Below are 23,348 nucleotides of genomic sequence, written 5' to 3' on the forward strand. Positions count from 1 at the left end.
CTACACACTCAGGCAGTCTGAGAGATCGCGAAAACACACGGCGACACGGGGAAAACACAATGTGCCGAGGAACACGTTAATAACCACAGTACATCCTGTCTAGCAGCGGTGGCGGTATCAGACGGAGCATTTCCGACTGTCTCTGTTAATTTCGCTCTCCATTTATCCCCTCGCCCAGACTCACTCTCAATCTCGCACACAAATAGACAAAACCACACACTCCTGGCAACTCTTTCATCTCTGGGCTACTGCAGCAGAAGGGCTCTGCCATCACCACAGAGACAGAAGGCCTCACCATAACAACCAGGGAACGGAAACTGCGATGAGCCCCATTTCTTTTCATGAGCGTCGCCTTTGCTTTTGTGATTATCACCTAGGCGTGTGGATATGATGTTAAGCTACTAATAAAGAGCGTACACCCATGGGTGGACGCTGCCGCGTTGAAAACAATGACATCAGGCTGTCTTTATTGTCAACACCTCCATATTGAAGTATACATTTGGGAGAAAACGCTGCTTCCGGGGAGCCTGTGGGTGCAGCGGGTGACACTGCGAGGCATACATACACAATACACAACGCAAGGACGTAAGCTGGGGAAAAAACAAAAACAACACAGACGATGCAAGTGTAAACACGACAACAGCACCACCAAATCAGCACAGACAAACGTCCACAACACCAACACCACCACCACCACGAGCAAGAGTCTGTACCTGAATCTTCATCTTCCAGCAGGAATTCATGTTTGGATCCTGGAGCCCACACCTCACCTCTCTTTCACACACACACAAAACACACAATCATACACGCATGCACCCACACACACCCTCACGCAGACAATGGTTTCCTCGGGGAGGGTTACATGCCCCCCTCTTGTAAATCCTCGAGGTGAGCCGAGACGGAGAGAGAGAGAGAGACAGGCAGACAGGCAGAGGGGGAGAGAGAGAAAGAGAGAGCCTCTGCAAATACGGAAGTGGAGCTGCGGCGACTGCAGCTACGGCAACACAGCGCGGAAACAAAGACAGACAGAGGAGCAGATAGGGAGAGAGATGGCTGAGGGAGGGAGCACGAGCGGCTGCCCTACATTTTCTTCACACACACACACACACACACACACACACACATACACAGAGGCTGCTGCTACTTGTCCGGGCTTGCTCTCCCTCTCAGCTGCACACACACACACACACAAATTCACATTGACACACACATACTCGAGTCAATCCGGTACTGTAATCCCATTGGCCGAGCGAGCACTTCCTCCAGCTGATCTTGATGAGCGGCGGGGGAGGGGCAAAGCGTTGTTGAATCATTCATGGGAGGTTTGTTGGTGGTGTCCTTTAAATAGACTCCCTCTGCTCTGCACACCGGGCTTAACCTTAAAGTACCTCCCCCTAACCCTACTTAAGCCTGTCCGGCAACTATTACACACACACACACACACACACACTGACAAAAACAGTCAGCCGCCACCAGCTCGCTCATGGACCACGACCGTCGGCCACCAATCAGAGAAGCCATTACTGCTGACTCAACCAATCCCCGGCAGGCACGGAGGGATGCGAGGTGAGGCAGAGATGACAGAAGGTAATTTATTACACACATCCTCACAGCTGTATTCAAGGGCAAGGCTACAGCACATTACAGTCACTCAAAGAGCAAGCAATACCACAGGCCGAGGTCCACTAATAAAACACACCAATTACACCTTTAACACACAGCGATGACTCACTGAGAATAACCAAATGCTCGTTTGTCTTGCTCAAGGATGCTCCCAACTTCTGGTGGACAGGAATGCAGGCGGCGGCGGAGGACACAGATAAACAAACAATTATCAAACATGGAGACAGGGCGCACAGAAACACACACACACATCTCCCGTCCTGTCACCAACGGGTCACATACAGTGTGGGTAATCCTTTACGCCCCCGTGAGGCTCAACTCTGGGTTATCGGGGAGTATAAATTCATACCATCTATAGTTCGTTTTAACACACCAAAATGGTTGAAGATCTAACCACAGCTTTGATTGAGACCCTATACCTCATATGTTTTACAATGACATACTCAGCATCTTTCTCCAAGAAAGGTTGCCAGCAGTCCTGAGAAGCGGTGAAATGAAATCTAGTCGAATATGGAATCCTTTCTTTAACCACGTACCACTTCTGATTTTGTTATTTCAGCTCCGTTTTAGCATTTGGGTGATATCTCGCCTTGCATGGGCATGCTGTTCTTGGCGTTTATTTATCAATAACTGCAGTATTGCTGTGAACGATGTCTGGGTCAGTGGAACTGGGATGAAGGGGAGGTGTTACTATTTCTGTTTTCTGTGAAATAATAAGATACATTGTGAAAAATAAGAGCAAGATCTAACCAAAGTCTATTGATCTTGCTTTTGTTATAGGAGGATTATCTCGTGTTTTCAAAGGAAGATCATTTGACTTCATTCAAGTTAATGTCACTTATAAGCAATTTTGTCTTTATAGGTCTTTATTTTTAACTTGATCAAAAGGGAAAGGTCTGCAAAACATCCACTTTAAGGCAAGAAGACATTTTATTCACTCGTATGTCAAGTAAAATTATTTTGTAGCATGGACGCAAGTCTTTTTCTCAGTCAGTGGTTATTTCCCATATTTCAGATACTCATCTTTGCACATCAAATGTTACAGTATCGACCTCCCTTGAAGGGCCACTGTTGGACAGAATATGCTTACAACCTCCAGTCCGGGCCTTAATGAGGACTCTGATATGACAGTTAGGCCTAGGCCATGATGCATGGCTGATATATAGTGAAAATGGATGCTCTGTTATCTGTTTTCTCCAGGTCATTCTGCTTTGATTGATGTTAATTGGCCTACATTTTGTGTTTTGTTTGTTTTTAACACTAGCGAGCGCTCACCCCTCGTCTTTGAGAGAGACTCCAGTTTATGTTCTGTGCATCTGAAGATCTTTGTGGCCAAAGTCTTTGATAACATTGCTGTTTTCTTGTATCCAGCACCAATTTTGTTTCAAGTTAGTTTCAGGAAGGTTTTACCAAATGTTACCATGACGGAGGTGCAGTATGATGTCCAAAGACTGAGATGAACTGGTGAGACTTACTACTACTTGCTAGTCCTGCTGAGGACAGATCAGGCCCTTTCTATTGGATAACGAGCTGAGCAGCTGCTTACTTTCGCTGGTAAACAGCTTTAGCTTCTAAATACAGTCTTACACCCACCTCGTGGACTTTGTCCAGCAACCAACACAACAAAGACAACTCACGTTTTGAACACAGCACCAACCACAGCAATAATTTACACGAGGTACTCCTGCTTTTACTAGTAAGGAGTAAGAATGTGAGGTAGTTGCATGATTACCTTCACATTAAATGTAAACTGTTGTCCAAAGCGACTCACTATAATTCATACATTCATGCCGACCAGCACATCAGGAGCAGTTTGGGGTTCAGCGACTTGCACAAGGATAGTATCACGACATGCAGCTGGGGGGCTATTCCGTTGATAATTCTTTGTCACAGCTGCTGACTTTTGTCTCCAGATACCTCGATTCAGGATCCCCAAGATTCTGATATTAGCATTCAAAATACCTAGCGCCATATAACAGCAGTGACTGCACCAAGATACATTGTGTTCTGATTTACAATATTTCATATCTATGTACAAATCTCAGTCTAAAACATCCAATAATCATCAACAGAATGTGAAGAAATATTAGTATTGACATCATGTCAAAAATGAAGGCAGCTAAGTCCTGTTCTGTTGCAAGCGGTGCAACACCAAGACTTCCCCATTGCTCAAAATCTCCCAGTCTGAGGAGGCTCAGATCATCTTAGGGCCACTAGCTGCACAGCTAACTGAGCACTGATAAAGGGTACAGTAAGCAGTGGTTAGTGTTGTACTGGTGATACGCTGCTCCCTGTTTGTTTTGAGTGACCTTTGACAGGGAGCCACTTGTTACACATTGCACCTTTAAACATACAGTTCATAAGTAATGTGGATCCATGCTGTCTGGCTATAACACATCTGCCTCAGGATGTCAGTATCAATCCAGCAGATCTGAGCTGTGCATTCCATCTTCACACAAACATTTCTGAAGAAAACCTCCTCCTCTGAAACTGTGATTGATCATTTTCCTCTTCAATAAACAGTCCTCACGAGCCAAACAAGAGCTGGTACAAACCGCGGCGGTTTGTAGTTTGTAAATGAACAGTTTGAAATTGGACCCAGGCAGCAGTAAAATGATGAGGCAACAGCAGGCAACAAGAGATGCAAAGAGCTGCTGAGTTTACTGAGCGGGGAGGTTTGTATAACCAGCCCCTGAATCCATTCGGTGTGACATGGTGTCTAAAAGGTGGAGATGGTGCATCTCATTTACAGCACATCAACACAAGACTAATCTTTGCTTGCTCTGAGACAAGCGGATATGATTCAGCCTCTCGGGAAGAAAGCTGTTTGAGGAGGGAAAGAAAAGAAATTGTTTAGACGAGGCGAGAACAGGCTTTAACTGAAGATGATGAGAGAACAGCTCTCATAATAAGCTGGTAATCTTTCAGCACGGGCTTCGCTGCAGATATTTCTCACGTAAAACGGCGAAGGGTGGCTTGGGGAGAACAGCGTGTGAACTGATTATTGCCCTTGTCAGAAAATATCAATCCCAGGTAATGTAACATGTTTTAAACGGCCTGATCGAGGCAGGAGAGCGGGGCCATGCGAAGTAAGAGACCCGAGAAGAGAGGAGATGAAATATTCGAGAGGTGTACGGAGGGGTGAAGACAGAAATATAAGGTAAAATGTGAGAGGCCAGAGAGAGAGCGAGGGGGAGGAACGAGAGAGCTCTGTTTTCCGAGGGGGGAAACATGTCACATATCCCACTGGGCGTGAAATTGAGCTGTAATAGCCTTTTCAGCTCCTATTCAAATACAGCCATGCATACCGATAACTACAACAGCACAGCTCGTCGGCCTGCCGCACGTTTCAATCAAATCTACCTCAAATTAAGAGAAACGAGCGGGGCAGAGAGGCGGAAACTACGAGAGGGGAGCGAGGAAAATCAAAGAGCGAGCTCTTCAGAAACAATTTCAACTTTTTTTTTCTTTGTTTAATATTCTGTAAAATGTTGAATAACTGCACGGGGATCCTTTGCTACTTATCTGCTGTAACCGCATGCAACGCTTTGATCTGTTGCTTTGCTTTTCATTTACATATCTCTATGCAATTCAGCGGAGGATGGTTTTTCGGAGCCCCGTGTATTCACAGGACATAATCTCCAGGCCACGATGCACAAGCGCAAACACCAAGCGGGCCGTCGCTGCGGCAGCACAGCCACGGCACAACGCCATCAATTCAGCGTACCAAAAATAACAAAAGGGTTGACTGCGGCCGCTTTATTGATTTGTGGCTCTCCCCAACTGAACCATCCTGCTGCCCCTGATCTCACCCATCTCTTCAATTTTGACACCCAATGGAGCGCGTCTATCTCGACGTGTGAAAGCCGATGGTGATTTGCGGAAAGGGGCTCCTGCTGTGAGCGGGCGTGACCGTCAGCGGGGCTGTCGGGTGGAGCGGGAGGGACGAACTTTAAAAGTGACCTCTTTCTGGGAGCCACACTCTAAAAGGCTATTTCTGGAGGGGCTGCGGGGAACGGCCGCGGGACTGTGCAGCGATGCAGGGGGGGGACTCATTACAGCACTGTGCAGCACGTTAACAATGCTACATGGAAAACTTTGAATTATTAATTCAATAACACAAAGATATAGTAGTTAAAATCATGCTATCACTGTACAGCTCAAGGGATTATTATCTCAACGTGGGTGCAACAAGTCTTTTAGGCCCAGTTTGTGTGCACAAATGTGCAAAAATCAAACTCTTACACCTCTTGCATACAACATGCATCTAATCTCTGTCTGTCCCTCCTCTCCCCTGTTAAAGGATTGATGACAAAGCTCAGGAAGTTTGGGATTTTGGGCTACGTTTATTTATTTACCAATCTGACTTGTATCAACTTGGAACAACAGGTGAACATATTGGAGGTCACTGCCGCAAACACACAAATTTGTGTGACAATCAGCATTAAGAGTACCATATTAAAGGGGATCTGGATTACAGTTTGTTGCAATTTCCATGTATTAATAAAAAGTTAAAGTTGTTTGCTGCTGCTGGACTGTGGATTTCTTTTTTTCCTCGCAACAGATTTCTTCAGCGACAGCCCAAAAAACAGTTTAATGCACGTTCTCATTTGCATCGTCTCTGCGCCTCTCTTCATTCTGCTAACAGATAGCAACAGTAGCTAATGTCTGCTAACAAAAACTAATGAGCAGCTTCCAGCGCAGCACAGAAGTTCTGCAGAGCCCCTTTAACTTGGGAGGTGCCTATATTATACACACATTTAGCGGTCTTATCTTACAGAGGGTCAAAATGTTTTATTTTCATGTGTTTGTATTGTCCACAGATGATTATTATTCCCAGGATAGCGGCACAGTGTTTCCCCTCCGAACAGAAGGCTACATGAACACTGGCAGGTAGAAGCAGGGGGAAGTTTTACCCCGCTGGCCCCATACGGTCCCTGACACACCAGGTCAATGTTGGGGACATCGGTGAGCATCTGTGGCCAAAGCTTTTGGGGGGGTGTCCAGCACCTTTGGCACCATCGGCTTTTCACTTTCATCAGACGGCGCAGAAAGAAATGAGTTAGTTGTCTGTTGGCTGTCGTCTTTCCGGTGTTTTGAAGCGCAGCTTTCTGCTGAGACACCGGCGTCGTGAGGCGACAGTCAGCCTCCGTCACTGCTGGTTCTTTGATGTTGGTTTTATATGACTCACCCAAAGAGGTTATTCTTTCCATGGTGAAACACCAAACATACACATAAACAAAAATCATATTATGCTTGAACTGCTCTGTGTTTTTACGGCTTCATAAATAAATACTCTTATTCAGCGGTGCCTAAAGTTAACTTCGGTTACTGTTTTGTACCTGTAAAGATATTTTCTCAAGTATGAGCCATGACATCGGGCATGTTTAATTTTATTCAAATGGAATCAAGACCAGTCTGTCCATGAAAATATGAACGCAGCGTTCTTCCGTGAGAGCGTAATCTGCAAGCGTCAGTCGTGATACGGTCTTTTTCACAGTCTCCTGGTGTTTTCCCGGCTGCACACTGCTTCAGAGCAGGAAAAAAAAAAAGCTTCGTATCACTAATGAGTGACTCACTGCTGTGGCATAGAGCAGAACACACTGTACTTAGAAGTAATATGGCGATAGACAAGGTCACAGTGGCTTATCAGAACAGCGGTGGTACGGAATCACTGGAGAGAGACTGCATGTCACCAATATGCGTGTGCGTCTGTTATCGAGCAAAAAGAAAATAATAACAAGAGTCTATCAAATTTGAGCTCTGAACACGGCAATTTATCAAGAACCTGGGGTCTGTTTTGCAAAGCCCCATCAGGAGCAACCATGAGTGACTGAGTGAGTGACGGTGCATGTGGGCAGCAGCCTTCTGGATCATCGAGTGCTCTACATCAACAAGAACTGGATGAAAAAAAAGGCTGTGGGGAAGGTAACCACTTACTTAGTATCCCTGAAGTACCTCTCCAATAAAGTATAAAGTATAAATCTCACATTTTGTGTCGAAAGTTCTCGAGTCTTCTTCACCTCATTCAGGTGCAATTCAGGCCGTAACGGCTCATTAGTCAGTCTCCCATCAGCCAGTAGAAGCAAAAATGAACTCATTACCCATGAGCTGCACAAAGGTGAGATGTATGCTTTACTGCAGGAGTGTTCGGTGGTGCTTTCCTTTTTCAAAGAGATGCTTTAGGAGTGGTCTAGTTGCTGGTTTGGCAAAACGCACATCTGGCAAAGTTTAGGAAAGCTTAAGGAGGCATAGCTGCTTCCCTTTTAAAGATTGGAAACTTCCAGGACTGTCCCAGATGGGCTTCTAGAACTCTCGCAAATGTCGGGTTGTATTCACATAGTTGACTGTGCTTATTTTATGTCACTTGTGGATAAAAGTGTTAGCTAAATAAATGTATAAAGGCAGGGGATACTGAAGTGAAATGACACACTTGGAACATAAAAGTTATCCTTTTTTCAACCTCCACTTGCATAAGTTGCATATCACAGCTGGATCCAGAACACACACAGCCTGCTCTGCTGCGATTCAGCAGCTCCAAGGCAGCAGGTGGGGATTAGGGCTTTGCTCAAGGGCACCTCAGTGACGGTCATGACGGTGGAGGTAATCCACAGGAGGAAAACGCAAATCTGTTAAGTTTTTATGAGCAGGGTTGGTTGCAGTCTGCACGCCTCTATTTTGTCTCAGTTCTTTTCAGTTCAACGTATGCTCAAGGAAGACCACTGCTAGCTCATCTTTGTCACAATCATCCACACTCACACACGTCACGTTGCAGATATGCGTTAGCCAGAAGCCACACACCCCTCTCTGCCAGCATCTTGGAGAAAAAAGCCCCCGCAGCAGTTACTGCGTAGACTTAAGCATGGACTCTATCAGTATCCACATCAGCTCCTGGGGGCTGCTGATAACCTTCTAAATTAGATAAGTATTTCACCAGTGCATTCAGGTCTGTGAGGAGGCACAGGACAACAGCAGACGCTGGCAACAAATCTACACTTTCACCAGGACGAGGCGCTACGAAGGAAGAAACAAATCTCACCCGGGTAATTAAAACTCCACGGTGTGCACGTTTGTGTGCGCGCGTTTTGATGAGACGGGTCATCAGAAGCTATTGAGATGCAGACAGCGGCACGGGGCCACCACGGCAGAGCTCGCTGCCTTTAAACTCCCGACCCGGCTGACCTGATGTCTCCCACATCAGACAATTAGTCCGACCACCGGCCAGATGAACACAAACGGCTGAAACACCAGCCCGGATGTTATGAATGTTAAAAGTAAAAAAAACTGTTTTCTAGTTCTGCTGGCTGGCGGAGGAGAGTTAATTACGGCAGCTGTATACGTTCTTTGAAGTAAAATCAATGGGCAGGCTAAGTCTGGCTTTGGCCCCGTCTCCTATAGCAACCTGATGAGGGCAATTAAGATCAATATCACGTGTCTCTCAAATAAGGAGGTAGCACAAACAGTTTTAGGGCTCGGCTTCTTATTTTCTCAGACGTTCTCAGGCTTTGAAGGAGGGGAAAATGGATGATTTTTCAAAGGCTGTTTGAACATGATTGATACACTCCATCCAGCCAGAAACTCCTCAGATCTATCATCTGTGCTGAACCTCTGCCGTCCACCAGCACCACTGCAGGAATGACCTCAGTGAATTAGAAGGGAAAAAAAAAAAAAAGAAAAATATGCATCCCCTTCCTCAGTATCCGCCTCTCTCCCTCTCCCTTCTGGCTCCTGTCCACTAGCTATGACATCATCAATCATCACCTGCTGGGAAACAGATGGCGCCCCGCTACTGACCCCGGACAGGTGGAGGAGTCTAAATTGCAAATATCCTCATTAGGGTGTTTTAAACGCAGGCTCAACTTTGGAAATCAAATAATATCTTCTTCGACCACAGCTGCACTTCAGCCATCAAGGATCTGATGAGCAGAGGTGGGAAGTGACAAAGTACAAAAACTGCTTTACTGTATTCAAGTAGATTTTTCATGCATCTGTACTTTGCTTGAGTATTCATTTTTCTGGCAATTTTCTATATTTGCCGTCCAGTGGCGGACTCAGAATGATTGAGGGGCGGGATCATTTTTGAAAAAATAAAAAGCGCACCATTTGTATGAGAGGTCGTGATGTATTTATAGCAAAGAGGACATTTCACTGGCAGGGCAACCTGGAGGACACGTTATCATGTTTTATCTACCCAAAAATGCAGGGAGGAAACACACTGATGTAACATATGATGTAGGGAGTGTTCACTACACTCCCTTATCCTTAGATTTTTCAAAAGACGCTTGCTTTAGCTCAAATGAATTTTGAGGAGAATTATTGGTCGTTTTTATTTTGGGTCATTGCAGGCCGCATTCACAACATCACGAGCCTGACCTAACCTTGTAAAAGATGTAACAAGACAGAGACGGACAGAGAGGGAGACTCAAATCTGGCATCTGCACGGACCCTGCCTTCATTTTCCTATTTTTTCAATTAGTTGCTGTTCTCAGGAAGTTATATCGACCCAAAATGTAGGCACTTGACGATCTTTCTGGTGAGTTTGGGAACAGCTTGGACTGACTCTCTCTTTAAGTTTAAAAGCCTTTGAATTATATTAATGTGACATGAGGTTCAGTAAGCTTTGACCAGAAATTGCCAGTAGAAATGCCCCTCAGAGGGATACTTTTTAGTTTTATGCTCTGGGAAGATTTCAGAGAGTGTACTTGAAGTTGAATCAGTACTTCTGCTTTAACCAGAGTCTTTTTTTGTGCGTCTGTAGAATGTGTATAGTCTTTGGTGCCACCTCTGCTGATCAGGATTTCAGGTTTGCGAGCAGCTCCTGGCAGACAAACACCTGGGGTTACAAAGCTACTATCTAAACCTTCAGTCCCCGACTTCCGGCCGTGACCAACAGGTCCAAATAACCTGAGTTGGAAACCTTATGTTTGATGTCGATGTATAGAGGCGCAGCGCTGATGTAAAGTCGAACTGCTTTACCTCTGATCTAGCCGAAGCAGGAACCAGCGTGCATCTCTTCAGCTACGCACGAAGAGGAAGTATAAATAATTCCACCAAGTCCTGCCATCAGAGGACAGCATCACTAGGAGCGTTGTTTACCGGGGAACAAAAGAGGAGAGTAAACACAAACTCCTCAGACAGTTTCATTTCTTTCCAGCTCAGCTCGTTTGTAACATTAGATGCTTTTGATGTTCTGTGTACCGGTGGGATGCAGCTACTCACTCCTTCACACTACAGCTACCTAAGGCGAGTAACCTTGGATTTACACACCCTCTCTTCCCTCTCCCGGCCCCCCCCACCACGCCGGTGATGATGGATGAAGGATGGAGCAATGAATCTGTCCTCCACCCACCCACTCCGATCGCCCATTTTTTAGGGTCCAGCCTCATTTGGTTTCCAGATAAATACCGGTCCAGAGCAGCAGTAGTCATTTGCATTTAAAGGCTGTTCTCCTTACACATCCCTGATGCCCGCAATTCACAGAGCGACGCATTTGCATTTTGAATGCCTGAAAAATGATAAAAACCCAAATGCTCAAATATTCCGGTCCGAAGGGGGAAAACAGGGAGCTGAAATCTTTGGGATTTAAAAGCTGTAATTGCTTGTGATTATAAAAAAAAAAAAAAGTGACAGACTCAAGTTCACAAAATGTGCGGAGGTAGCAGGGCACATTAGGGACAAAATCTCTCCCAGGGCTCCGCTACAGGCATTTAAAAGCCTTCACGCAGGTTTGCAGGCGGGTTCGAATCTAATTTTACCCAAAACAACAGAGGAGATTAAACAAACCTGAGTGTGGTGGTGCGTTTAAAGGCAGCCCCCGGTTCAAGTGCACTGCTCTTCCCTGAGCTCAGATACACTGTTTGCTCTACCGCCCCCTGCTGACACAGTCCTGCACATACCCTCAACTCAATTTCAAAACAGAAAGGAGGAGGGGGCAAAAAGAGCGAGGCCAACACTTTATCTCAGCAGGCTGTTATTTCCCTAATCCGTTTCTAACTATTAACTGAAAGCTTCCTCGGAGGACTTATATAATCTTGTTCTGATGACACAGAGATGCAGACAAAGCTCTGAGACTGTTTATGTAGCCTGTTTAACCCTTTAGTGCACACTTTTTAACTCACTAATATCTTATTCGATGCTTGTTTTCACACTTTAACTTGATTTTTTTGGTCAGTACACTTGATTTTGAAGGAGCTACATAATGTCCACTACAGACGACACATGCATCAACGTGTAAAAGTGACTCAATATCTGTTTAATTCATTTTATTCTCAGAAAACCAGACAGATAAAAACAATGTTTTAAGTATAACTTGCGTCCAGAAATTCTATTCTGTGTGCAACATTTCTAGTATTAGAGTATTTGTATCATTGTTATTCACGTTTTATATTAATAATAGTGTGTACTTTATTCATAAAGTGTACATATTTCTACATTGCATGTGTGTATTTGCTCCTCTTATTGACTCCAGCAAAAGAATTCCAATGTGCCTGTACCGACCTGCACCTGTGCAAATGACAATCTACAATCTAATCTAACCTTAAAATACACTCCAGTGGAGGTTATGCACCCAAAGGTTGTATTTTACCTACTGGATCTAAAATATACTACAGTCTGAAAAGTCTTTTAATATTGTTGTTTAATCAAACTATTTAAATGTAAATGACATTATCATTTTACATAAAATATTCAAAATAAGGCAGAATCTTTGGTGCACCTGAGTGGACACGTGTATTTTCAGCACCTTACAGTAAAGTCAGATATAAGAGGATTCAACAGTTATTCCAGAAGCGTCCCCTGCCTGTGTCTCTTATCCAGACTACATCAGCAACTGCAACTGCAACACGTTCCCAAAACAAATCCTGTTTTCTGTCTGTCATTGTTTCAGTCATAACTTTAACTCAAGGTCAGCTCGAGAGTTCTATTATGGACGTGTTTAATGATGCGTGCAGCCGTTTCCCCCGACTCGCTAATATTTCTCTTCACTCGACTTATCCATCTGCTGCTTACTGTCATCTGAAGCGCGCTTCTTGACGTCTGCGGCTGCAGTTCTGCTCTGCTTGTTTGTCATACTGCTCGTGTGCGACGACCGCGTCCTTGTTTGGAGCATCTGAAGCAATGGTCTGTGATGCCTGCTCGTGCTCGTGCTCGTGCTCGTGCTCGTGCTCGTGCGCTGGACTGTATGCCATGTGTGCAGTGCTTGTGTCGTGCGCTCGTATGAAAGTACTGGGTTTGTGGTGCCGTTGCTTTTTTTTAACCTTTGATATTTTCTTTTCAGACCCTACACTCATTCCCTCGAGAGGCTTTGCCTTGTTTCGAGGCCGCCATAATAAATAAGAAATTGTTCTTCCCTTCGCCATTTTAAATGATTGATGCCATATCTCAAAATGCAAAGCCAACAATCAACTGGAAATGTGGACGAGGCTTTTGGGGTGCACCACCTGATGATTAGGCTACCAAACGTCAGTGCACTGTAGTAGACTGTTTGATTAGTCATTAGTTATACTGACAAATAATCCTCACACACGTCCAATTTTGTGCTTATTTGTACATAAACTGCACATTTTTGCAGGCCCGACTGACCTGCTGTGCACTGACTGAGCGATTGTTATCCTATCTAAGCTTTTAATTGGTATTATTTAAATGAAAGTGCAGCGACACCGTCTCTATTCTACCTGTAATCATCCCTGAATTAAACAGTTTGTTCCAGGAAGCTGAGCAGGACATTTACCAAAACAACAGCAGCAGCGTGTTCGCAACGCTTACAAAGCAAAACTGTGAAATACAATGACTAATGCAGAGTCATTCAAGGTTTTCAGCATGATTACAGTATGGGTGGTAATTCATGAATACTTCTCTTACAGGATAAATGAGGGGTGGCAGTCCACTCCTCGCAGTGACATCACTGTTGTCCCTACGGAAGCTTCACGTAGCCTTCCACATCCTTCCACCTTGTTATCACGCTTGTTGCCCGATCGACAGGCGACAGGGCGCTGTCCTGGCATACCAACCAGCCCACCGCTCATCAACATGTGTGCCCCATTTCCTCTCCATATGGGCGAAGCTCTTACGCTACTGGTCAGGATTGTTTAATGCCGCGTGACACAGCTGCGAGGGGGCTCGCGACGAGGCTGCGGCAAGCTGTTGCGACTTGCTCCACATCGGGGTTTTTTTCCAGTGCAAGACAGCAGGATGACGGTTAAAACGGATGAGAGGCACATCATGGCGTGGCGACAAAACAAAGGCAAGATTTGAAACCCCAGTGTTGTGTTTTTACCCCCTCTGATTGTCTCAAACTCTCCCTTCTCCCCCTGGAGGGTTGTTTCAACTGTTTATAACAATGTCATCCTCTAAAAAATATGCTGGACTCCCTGACCGCTGCTGCCCACATAAAGCAGGAGGCAGCCCGGAGCTGAGGCTTACACGCAGCGCTGAATGAGCGGGCGCCCTGGGACACTGAGGTTTTCTCTGTGGAACAGAACCGCACGGCGTATCAAACCATAACTATTAGGCCACGCGTTTTCTGAAATGATCCACTTCACCTCAGGTTAGGAGGAGAGAGACAGAGGGGGAGATGGCGGAGGGTGTGCCGAGGAGCAGGCTGCATTTTACAGACAGCTTCTTTTGAAGTGATAAGCGTGAAGTCCCACCGCTCCAATCCGACCCACTCTCCCACCTTTGCTCTTTCTTCCATTCCCATCTCCCACGGCTGCCGTCTGAAGCTGCTACTCCCCATCCTCCTCCACAGCTTCCTTCCCTCCTCGTCCACATTTTCTCAGAAGCCTCCTTCCAATCACCGCTCCAGTCTCCCTCCACGCCCCGTCAATATTTGTCCGGCCAGCTCTCCCGTCTGTGTGCAGACAGCTTTTTAAACAAATATCATCGGTAAAGAGCGGCCCGTCAATGTGAAATGGGACTGAAATCAGCTCTCAAAGAGGGACCAGATGGTGATACTTTCCTGATGACATCTTTTGGCGATTCTCCGGAGCTCGTTCCATCCCTCCCCTCTTTCATCACGCTCGAGGCCTTACAACGAGATCAACAACCTCAACAAAGTTTAGAGCCTTGTGAGCAGCTTGCTCTGCATCTCAGGCCCCCCCCCCCCCCCCCGAGTCAACAGCCTTACAGAGTGAAGTCACTGGCAACACACACACACACACACACACACACACACAGCGATTCCTTTTCATGCCAAAACTGGAGGGACTGCTCTGTTCCAAGCTCAAAACAACAAATACATTCTTCCCATTTCACAGTACATCACTAACTGGTGATTACATTTCATTTCCCCCTCAGATAAGCAGGCTTGTACTAAACATTTCAGAGGCGTAAGCATCTATTTGGGATGGGTGAGAGATTACAGGGAGACAAGACATCCACCAGCTAATAAACGAGATAGCAATTGTCCTCAGGAAAGGAGCAGCGATAACATTTTTATGGAGACGGCATCTTTCAGTAGAAAAGTGCCTCTTCTGTGCAGCTCGAGTTTCAGCTGTTTGTTCAGCGGAGTCATTCAGCTCCCTGGGAGATCGGCTGTGGTCTGTGTGTTTTGTATTCCGTCAGACTGCTTCGAGTGGTCAATAGGAGCAAGGTATCAGATCCTCTTCCACTAACACACCATTGTCCACGCTCAATTCTGTTCCATCACGCATCTTTGTCTTTCGCAGCGTAGCAGGTTCGGCTTTCAGTCACGTGGCTGGCTTCGTCTCGGTGTGTGTGTGCACGTTGGAACACACACACACACCCACACACACACTTCTACACGCTGCGAGCATGGTCAACAGGTTGGCTGCCAATTCAAGAGAGAAATCCTTCTTCCTCTGCCCAGATCTGCACACTTCCTGGAGTCAGTGCACACACAGCACACTCTCTGTTGAGTGTGTCAACAACTGTGGATGACTGTCATCTCTGTCAAACTGTAAATAAAATAAATAAATAAAAAATGGAAATAATTTTAAAAAAGCAGGCTAGTCTTAAAGGGACAGTTCACCTATAAAATGAAAAATACATGCTCTCCATATAGCTGTAGTGCTTTTTTATCCATCCAGAGTTAGAGAAACAGAAAACTTGCATCCGATATTTCGTCACCTTTATCTGTACACCTTGGGAGTTTTTTTGTCTGTTCCGTTTACACATTCATCTCATGTCTGTCCATCCTGGGAGAGGAATCTTCTCTGCAGCTCCTCTTTTTTTGCATTTTTCACCCAGCTGAAAGTGTTTTTTGGAGAGTTTTTCTTAATTAAGGGTCTTAAGGGCAGAGGGTGTCATACACTGAGGCAATGGGATTTGTGATCATGTGGCTATATAAATAAATAAAATCAAAACTGCATTGAAATTCAATGTGTCTTTGCAGACATCGTGACCAGGTTACTCAAGATAACATACTTTCTCCCAACTCAACTCAACAACTCACAAAATCGAGCAGCTTCATAATGGAGTCTGGTATATTTCTCTCCCTCGTCATCTCCTCACTGTAGAATGTTGGAGTTCGGTTATCTCAGGGTTGGAAACTGTTGTTTCTAAGTCATTCTGGTCATTCAAATTAATAGAAAAAAATTGTATGTCGGTATCTCCGAAACTCAGCAACTCGCAGCAAAACAATCTCGGTGGATAAACAGCACCGCAGGTAAGAGGAAAAATAAAGTGCACTCAGCAGCAGGGGCTAATTTTGCCCTCTGTACGATGCATCAATAATTCTGAAAAAGCCACCATTTTGTGACGCTTGCATTAGCAGCTGCTTATAGTTGACTCTGTGTTGTTTCAATGAATTTCCTGACATGCTCATGACGGCACATTATGAATCCTGCATCTACCTCCAGCTTGGTGTAAGCCACGACGATGAGCGTGATTCGCAAACACAGCTGTCGCCCTCTCGTCGCTGCTTCACTTTGGGGTCGACTTTGATAATCATTGGTTAAGGTTTTTCTCCGTTCAAGTCGAGTTGTTTAAAATGCTTGAGTAACCCCAGTTATTAATTCATTATCATTCATTCAATTACCTCATGGACTTGACTGTGTCCATGTCGAATATGACCAGGCTTCAAGTCGTGCCATGTTGCGATTTAATTTTGCAAGACAAGCTTCAACCAAAATTGTCTGACAAAGACTGTTGAAATTATGGACACCCCCTTCAATACAACATGAGCTGCATTAGCTTGCTAGCTCGCAATCATTTTCCCCCCAAAAATTATCATTTCAAGCCTCTGGTCCGAAAGTTAAACATTTTCCATCTGGCAGCGCTGAGCAGACAACACCTTGACTATAGCATTAGCCTTCATGTGCTTCAAAGCTCTCGCTCTACACGTGCTGCTAACAGATACAAAATAATGAACTGAGCGAAGGGGTGAATATGTTCTCACTTATAAACAAGCAAACACTCCCCCCCCGCCCCGCTGCTAAATTTCCAAAAAATCTGAGCAACTGCAGCCCTGGTCTCCACTCGTTTCAGTCAACAACGCTGAAAAAAAAACGATGGCCACGATGTGCGCATGTGTGTCCAAAGCATTCCCGAACATTAGCGTTAATATAAGCAACGTGTGAACTTCTCTGCATGTGCCAAAAAAGAAATAATAGCATACTAGTTTGTAACCTTAAACTGGATCACTTGGAGAAGATCTGTGCCTTGAAAATGTCTTAAAAGGAATCCGTGTGGTGCAAATAAAAAGATAAAAACAACACAGGTTTGGAGAGCAGCTGAACAGAGTCCTTGGGAGGTGGCGAGGACTCAATCTCTCTGGCTGCCTGCCCCCCATGCTCGTCTCATCCAAGAGGCCTGAGATTTGTCATGTTTCACCATCATAATCTAATAACAAGCCTGAGGGAGGCCGCGGCCCTCGGAGATAGGAGAAAGAAAACGAGCGTTCGTGCATACAGGCGTTCAAAGAGACATCGCCTGATTGCTGTCACCCTTTGGTAATGATAACGGAGCGGCTACCTGGCTCCTTAGGCCTGTCTGGAAGAGGGGCCCGCGGGTTCAAACAAACACATCAATCACAACCACAGACAGGGACCATCCACGGCTCGGACTCCTGCAAACCGGCGTCACCTCAATTTCACAGAGAAGACGCTTTTCTGATTCAGGCTGCCCCCGTTCAGATCTGCAACAATGGGACCCTGGTTTTTATTTCGATGGCGGAAGGGATCTGTCCTCTGAGAGCCACCGCCAGCTGAACAGTCATTGAAGCAGCAAAGTGGGGGACCGCAGTGCTCCAGGCACGTAAAGCATTTGACAGAAGAAAAGCTGAGGCATGTTTGGAGTGATCAGCAGACTCTCTCTCTCTCTCTCTCTCTCTCTCTCTCTCGCTCTCTCCCTCCACGTCCTCCTCTGCCGCTTCACTCCTGCCAATAGCAAGTACTCCTATTCAGTCTTTGCTCTGTTTCTAAGGCAACAACATGCTCCTCTCTCGCTCTGGCTTCCTTCGTGTTGTTTACAACAGGCCGTAATTGTGCTCTCTTTCACCTCATCTTTTTATTCCCTCACCTGGCACATCTCTCTCGGAGCTTGTTTCGGTTCGCTCTGCCTCGACTCAATTTCTCCTCCCGGGTAGATGGAGGTGAATGTCAATGCCAGGCCGCAGTCCTCCGCAATCTGCCGTGCACGCTGAGGGCCTCATCAAGAGGGCAGGTACCAGTGCACTCATGCAGCCGTACCATCCACAGGCTGAGGAGGGAGATGATAAGCACCGCGGACACAATTTCATGGGTTCAAGAGCGGTTTATGACCCGTGCAAGAAGTCGTCATCACTCTCGCTGTCTATTATTTTTTTATCGGTTACTCTCTTGTCTCGAACCGCTCTAGTGGCGCACAAATGAAAAAATAGTACATTTGCGTAGCGGGGTCAGGCAGCAACATTTACCCTTAAAGTAAACCCATGTATAAGAGTAAAGAGCTGATCTAGAGACAACCTTAAACAAGACTTCTGAGACAAATCTTAGCTGAGACACTTGCTGTGAAGATGGATCGGAGGATTTTAAAATGAGCTCCGGGATTCCAAGCAACAAACATCTGGTATTGTGCTCCGCCGACAGTAGCTCTTTTGTGTGTTTCCTTTCAACGTAACAAGAACAGATTCACCCACTCCAGCACAGCAACAGAGGGAAAAAAGTGGCAGATTTGTCCATTAGTTAAACGCTCTTGGTGTAGACTGAGTCTTTAGAAATAAAGCTGATGGATTTCTACAGATGTGGCATCATTTTCCAATAGGAAACATGATGTGGGATGAAAGCTCATTTGGCTCTTTCGAGGCTCTCCGATGACAACGTTACACAACTGACACACATGACGATCAGGTGGGCAGCAAGTATCCCTGAGAATCATCATCTGGAGAGAAAAGACATTTGTCATAATTGATTAAAGTAGCAAATTATGTGTTTTTTATATAATGATCCAGCTCATTTAATATTATCTGCCAATAAAGAGTTTTTATGTGATATCTCTAATTTCCTACATGCAACTACACTGTGCACACTTACAGGTGGGTGAAAGCGATTCAGCTCATTGAGGATGTGCTTCAGACCTGAAAAATGTTGCGGTGCTTTTAGAGCTTCGATGCTTTCAATTCCCGATACCATATAAACCATAAAAATGGCACAGCCGTCACACATATAAAAAGAAAGAGAACACAGAACATCCTAAAACAAGGCAAAATATTTAGTACCTCCTTTTCTCTTTTCCTTTTATCTGCCATGTTAGAAAAACAACACAGCAGTGTTTTTACCTCAGTGTCTCCTTCCTCTTATGTACCTTTTCAGACTTGTTCAAACACCGACACTCTAAACAATAGTTGTACAATCACAAATGGAAGTTGGACTGTTTTCATTTTCCAGTTTTATATTTCAACATTGAACAGATCCTGCTGCTTTTTAAACGTGTGCCTCGCTCACGCGAGTCGTGGATAATGTCCACCCATGTGACGCCCATGTGGTGGCCTCCAAAGACACGTTGCAATGTGGTAATTTAATCTGAGGACTGAAATTATGTCGGGCTAAATTTAACCGATATCTGTAAATTTAAATTTGTCTAGATCTGGTCTCATTTCGGTCTCTCAGACTGACTCTGGACGTGCCAATTATGGCATCCATAATTTGGCTCTCCTGTCGAAAGTATAAATTAGCAGAGAAAGCTGATGCCGGTTTGCTCTTTCCTGAGAAGTCCTTAAAGCCTTAATCAAAAGTGTCCCGCTGCGCAGTCTAAGGTCAGCATGGGGTTACTCAGTTCACACAGAAAAACAGAGAGAAAAACTGAGGCCGCAGCAGAAGCAAAAATCCTGATTTATCACAACTTGAGGTGACTATTTTAATAGTTTTCGCAATCCTTTTCTAGCTGTAATAATAACAGTGTAGGCTGCTCATCAGCTTAATGGTTGAGATCTGGGAACTTCACCAAACATGAGTCAGATGGGGCTGGTTAGCCTGACTTTCCTGCTTGAGAAATCAAAACGAGCTCTGCTTCACCTTTGACCTGCGATACGTGCTATAGCTGTGCACTGGAACCATTTAGCGTGCAGAACGAAATGACAACGTTACGGTTGCTAGCTTGTTATCAACCTGTCAGACCGTCTGATCGCTCATTTCTTGCCCCGTATGACTTTGTTGCAGTAATGCTGCCAAATTTAAAGAACTCAACAGTAACTTCAGTAAGTACACTGCTATCAAAAACCAATAGAGATGATGGCTACAAATTGAAAAGAAAGTCCTTAAGTTGTAATCAAGCCCAATTATCCTCTAACCAGACACACTTACAGCTCTGTGAGGCTGTACTTACTTAGAGAAGTAATTTACCGCTGCAACGATGGCTCTCACACAAAACTGGGCTGTCTATGCAGGAGAGTGACACAAAGATTTTTGAGCAGAGCAGAGAAAATAGAATAGAGACGGGGCTGTGTGCTACTCCTACAACAACCAGAATGCGCTACACTTCATAACATCGATTACAGCTTACATAGACTAAAACGTGTTTCTGAAAACATTTTAGAAGAGAAAAAGACAATGGACCGGACTGTGGTTCATATTTCATCAGCACTGCCTTGCTCTACAGTTTGTTTTTTCAGCCTCTGTTTTCACAGCACAGACACAATATGGCCGTGACTTCTGGGTCACAGTGTTTGTCTATTGCAGCTAAACAGTAAGGTGAAAGACAGGCGGCAGAAAGAAGCTTCACACTGTTCACTTTCACTTACATCATAGTGAAACAAAGCTGCAAAGTTCCTGTTCAAGTATAGCGCTGCTTATGCCTAGCGATGTCAGTCGCAGTTCCAGATTGTCTTGAATCATATGACTTCTTTCTGACAATTGCAAAACAGTGACCTCAAACTCATGAGTCTGTGCTGCTGGGAACATGCAACAAAGAGTCATGACGGAGAGGAAGAAATGGCCCGATGTGTGGCTAAATGTTTCTCGAGGACGAGGACAACAGTAAAATGAACGTCTGTAAAATGACCATTTCAAGTAAGGTTGAGAACAGCTGCAATACGCCAACGTCGCAGATTATCAGTAAACAAGATGTACAGCTGAGGCAGAAGGGTAATCAGTTTTAGTTTTCAGAAACCAAAATGGTGGACAAACGGACATTTTGACCTTTTGATTATGTCGGATGAAATATCCAGTGAGTAACTAGAATGAATTCTAATGTGGACGGACAGATTTTGGCAGGTCTAGAGCTTTATACACAGATAGGGCTCTTAATAACAGAATAATACACTGGAACTGATTGACTGAGGCGAGGTGATGTGTGCACCGCAGGTGGTAGCAGAATTAAACTATCAGCAGTCATCGCCATTTATACCTACGAGCGGAAAAAAAAAGTCAGCAGTTGAGTCAACACATCCAGCTGTTGGGCATCTGCCTGCCCAGACATCCAGGCAGCAACGAGGAGGAGTTCACAGTGTGGTCACAATAGTGAATCCACAGGCAGAGAGATTAACGGCACTAATCTTCACCGGATAACACCATGAGAGGATGATGGAGAGGGATGAAAAGATGTGGTGGTGGGAGGAGGGAGAGGAGGAGAAGTTGGAGGAAGAGGGATGAAGACATTTGGGGGAGAGGAGGACTGGATGGAACGAAGACGCAGCCTCATTTCAAGAGACATACAGGATGCAGGGGTTCATTAAATAAATGAACCACAAATGACCCGAAGCTGGGAATCTCATTATCAAATCGTACTGGAAAGCATCTGACTGCACACTGTCGTTCACTTAATGCCCAAGAGACTTATTATCACCACATACTGGCCACGGTAATGGAGCGTAGCAGAGCCATGAATCCTGCACAGCTCTATACGAACGGCACGCATAAGGCGGCAGTTGCGCGTCAGAGCCAAAGAGCCAGGCGGCAGGGAAACATCTGCAGCGTCTCCTCGGGAAGATGAATTTGGGCGTCGGGAGTGTGCTCAGAGAGTCCCACCACTGATCTGGCAGGCAGTGGCTGAATGTTCGGGGGCAATGTGAGTCACAGGAGTCAAGTCAGCATGTCACAGACAATTAACCGGTGTCCTCAGACGCCCTGCGGGGACACCTTGCAGCGAGGTGCGACAGAGCGCTCTGGACGGAGAACAGAGCAGGGAGTCTGAGACGGCGGCGCCTCAGAGAGGGGGAGCAGACCTCCAGACACAGCCTTTCATGTGGTGATTTCATTTCTCTATCCTGGAAATAACTTCATTAACTTCATCCGTGCATTTTGCTTTATTCATCTCCGTCTGTCTGCACTGCCGTCTCTTGTTATCTGCCAGCTCCCGACTTGTATCTCTGCGCTCTATAACCGCAGTCGCTCCGATAACAGAGAAACTCAAAATGCAGCCCTCTGTGCAAAAATTAAATTAGCTCCTTTAAATTTATTCTCGCAAATTTGGTGGCATTCAGGTGCACTCTCTGTTCCTGCAGTGTGACAGGCTGAACAAATTCCTGTGGGTTAGTAGGTTAATAGCTATACATCTGTCAGATTAGGTTATACAACAGCCCACACATGATATGTAAATCGTGAGATTATCACTCGAAAATGTGCTTTTCCTGAGAAAAACATCTGAAAGCAGCTTAACATATAGACATATTTACTTGCCGAGCCTTCCGTTATAATAGCGTGTCTATATCTGTGGGTGGAGGTGGTGGAAGGAGATGAAGGGGTTAATTAGCAGATATCGTCTTCACTGAATATCGCTCTTGCTCTTCTCAAACCAAGAGCTGTAATGCACACAGCAAAGAAGGCGCCCCCTCACGCCAGGGACAAAGCGGACCCTCTTTTCGATTCATACAACACTGTGCATGTCTACGAGAATTTAGAGCAGCAAAGGTAGGGGACTGTAATTATTTCCTGCCATGCCTCTCAAGAGTCTATTTTCTGCTGCTATGGGTCAATTGTAATTGCATATAAAAAACGTAATATAGAGCAGAGTGTCAGAGCGACCAAAAACACTGTAAAACAACCCGTGGAGCCATCACAGAGCCTAATGAAATGAAATCTTTAACAAAGCGAAGCAAAGTCCTCGCTCACAACAGCAAAGGCCCTTTAAGGCCCCGGCCGTCATGTCAGTTCTTCCACATTTAATTACCTTTTTTAGCACTTCAACCTCAAGTGGCTCAGCACAGCCGGGTCCCTCCGGGAGACTCGAGCAAGTTCTGCACAGACGAGCCGACTAACAACACCAGCTGCTGGCAAGTGTGTACCTGCAACCTGAGCACTCGAATGTGTGTTTTCAGAAAGAGAGAGCCAGGTAGTGAGACGGAGAGAGACACT

At 45.3% G+C, this 23,348-nt stretch overlaps 1 protein-coding gene across 2 annotated transcripts in view; it reads right to left on the reverse strand.

Annotated features, from left to right (window-relative positions):
* The window catches only part of marchf8 (membrane-associated ring finger (C3HC4) 8), a 91,915-nt gene that overhangs the window by 37,721 nt on the left and 30,846 nt on the right, over window positions 1-23,348 (reverse strand). The gene's annotated exons all lie outside the window — the stretch shown is intronic.

The sequence above is a fragment of the Sparus aurata genome, chromosome 15, assembly GCF_900880675.1.
Source record: "Sparus aurata chromosome 15, fSpaAur1.1, whole genome shotgun sequence".
In the NCBI taxonomy this organism is placed as follows: domain Eukaryota; kingdom Metazoa; phylum Chordata; class Actinopteri; order Spariformes; family Sparidae; genus Sparus; species Sparus aurata.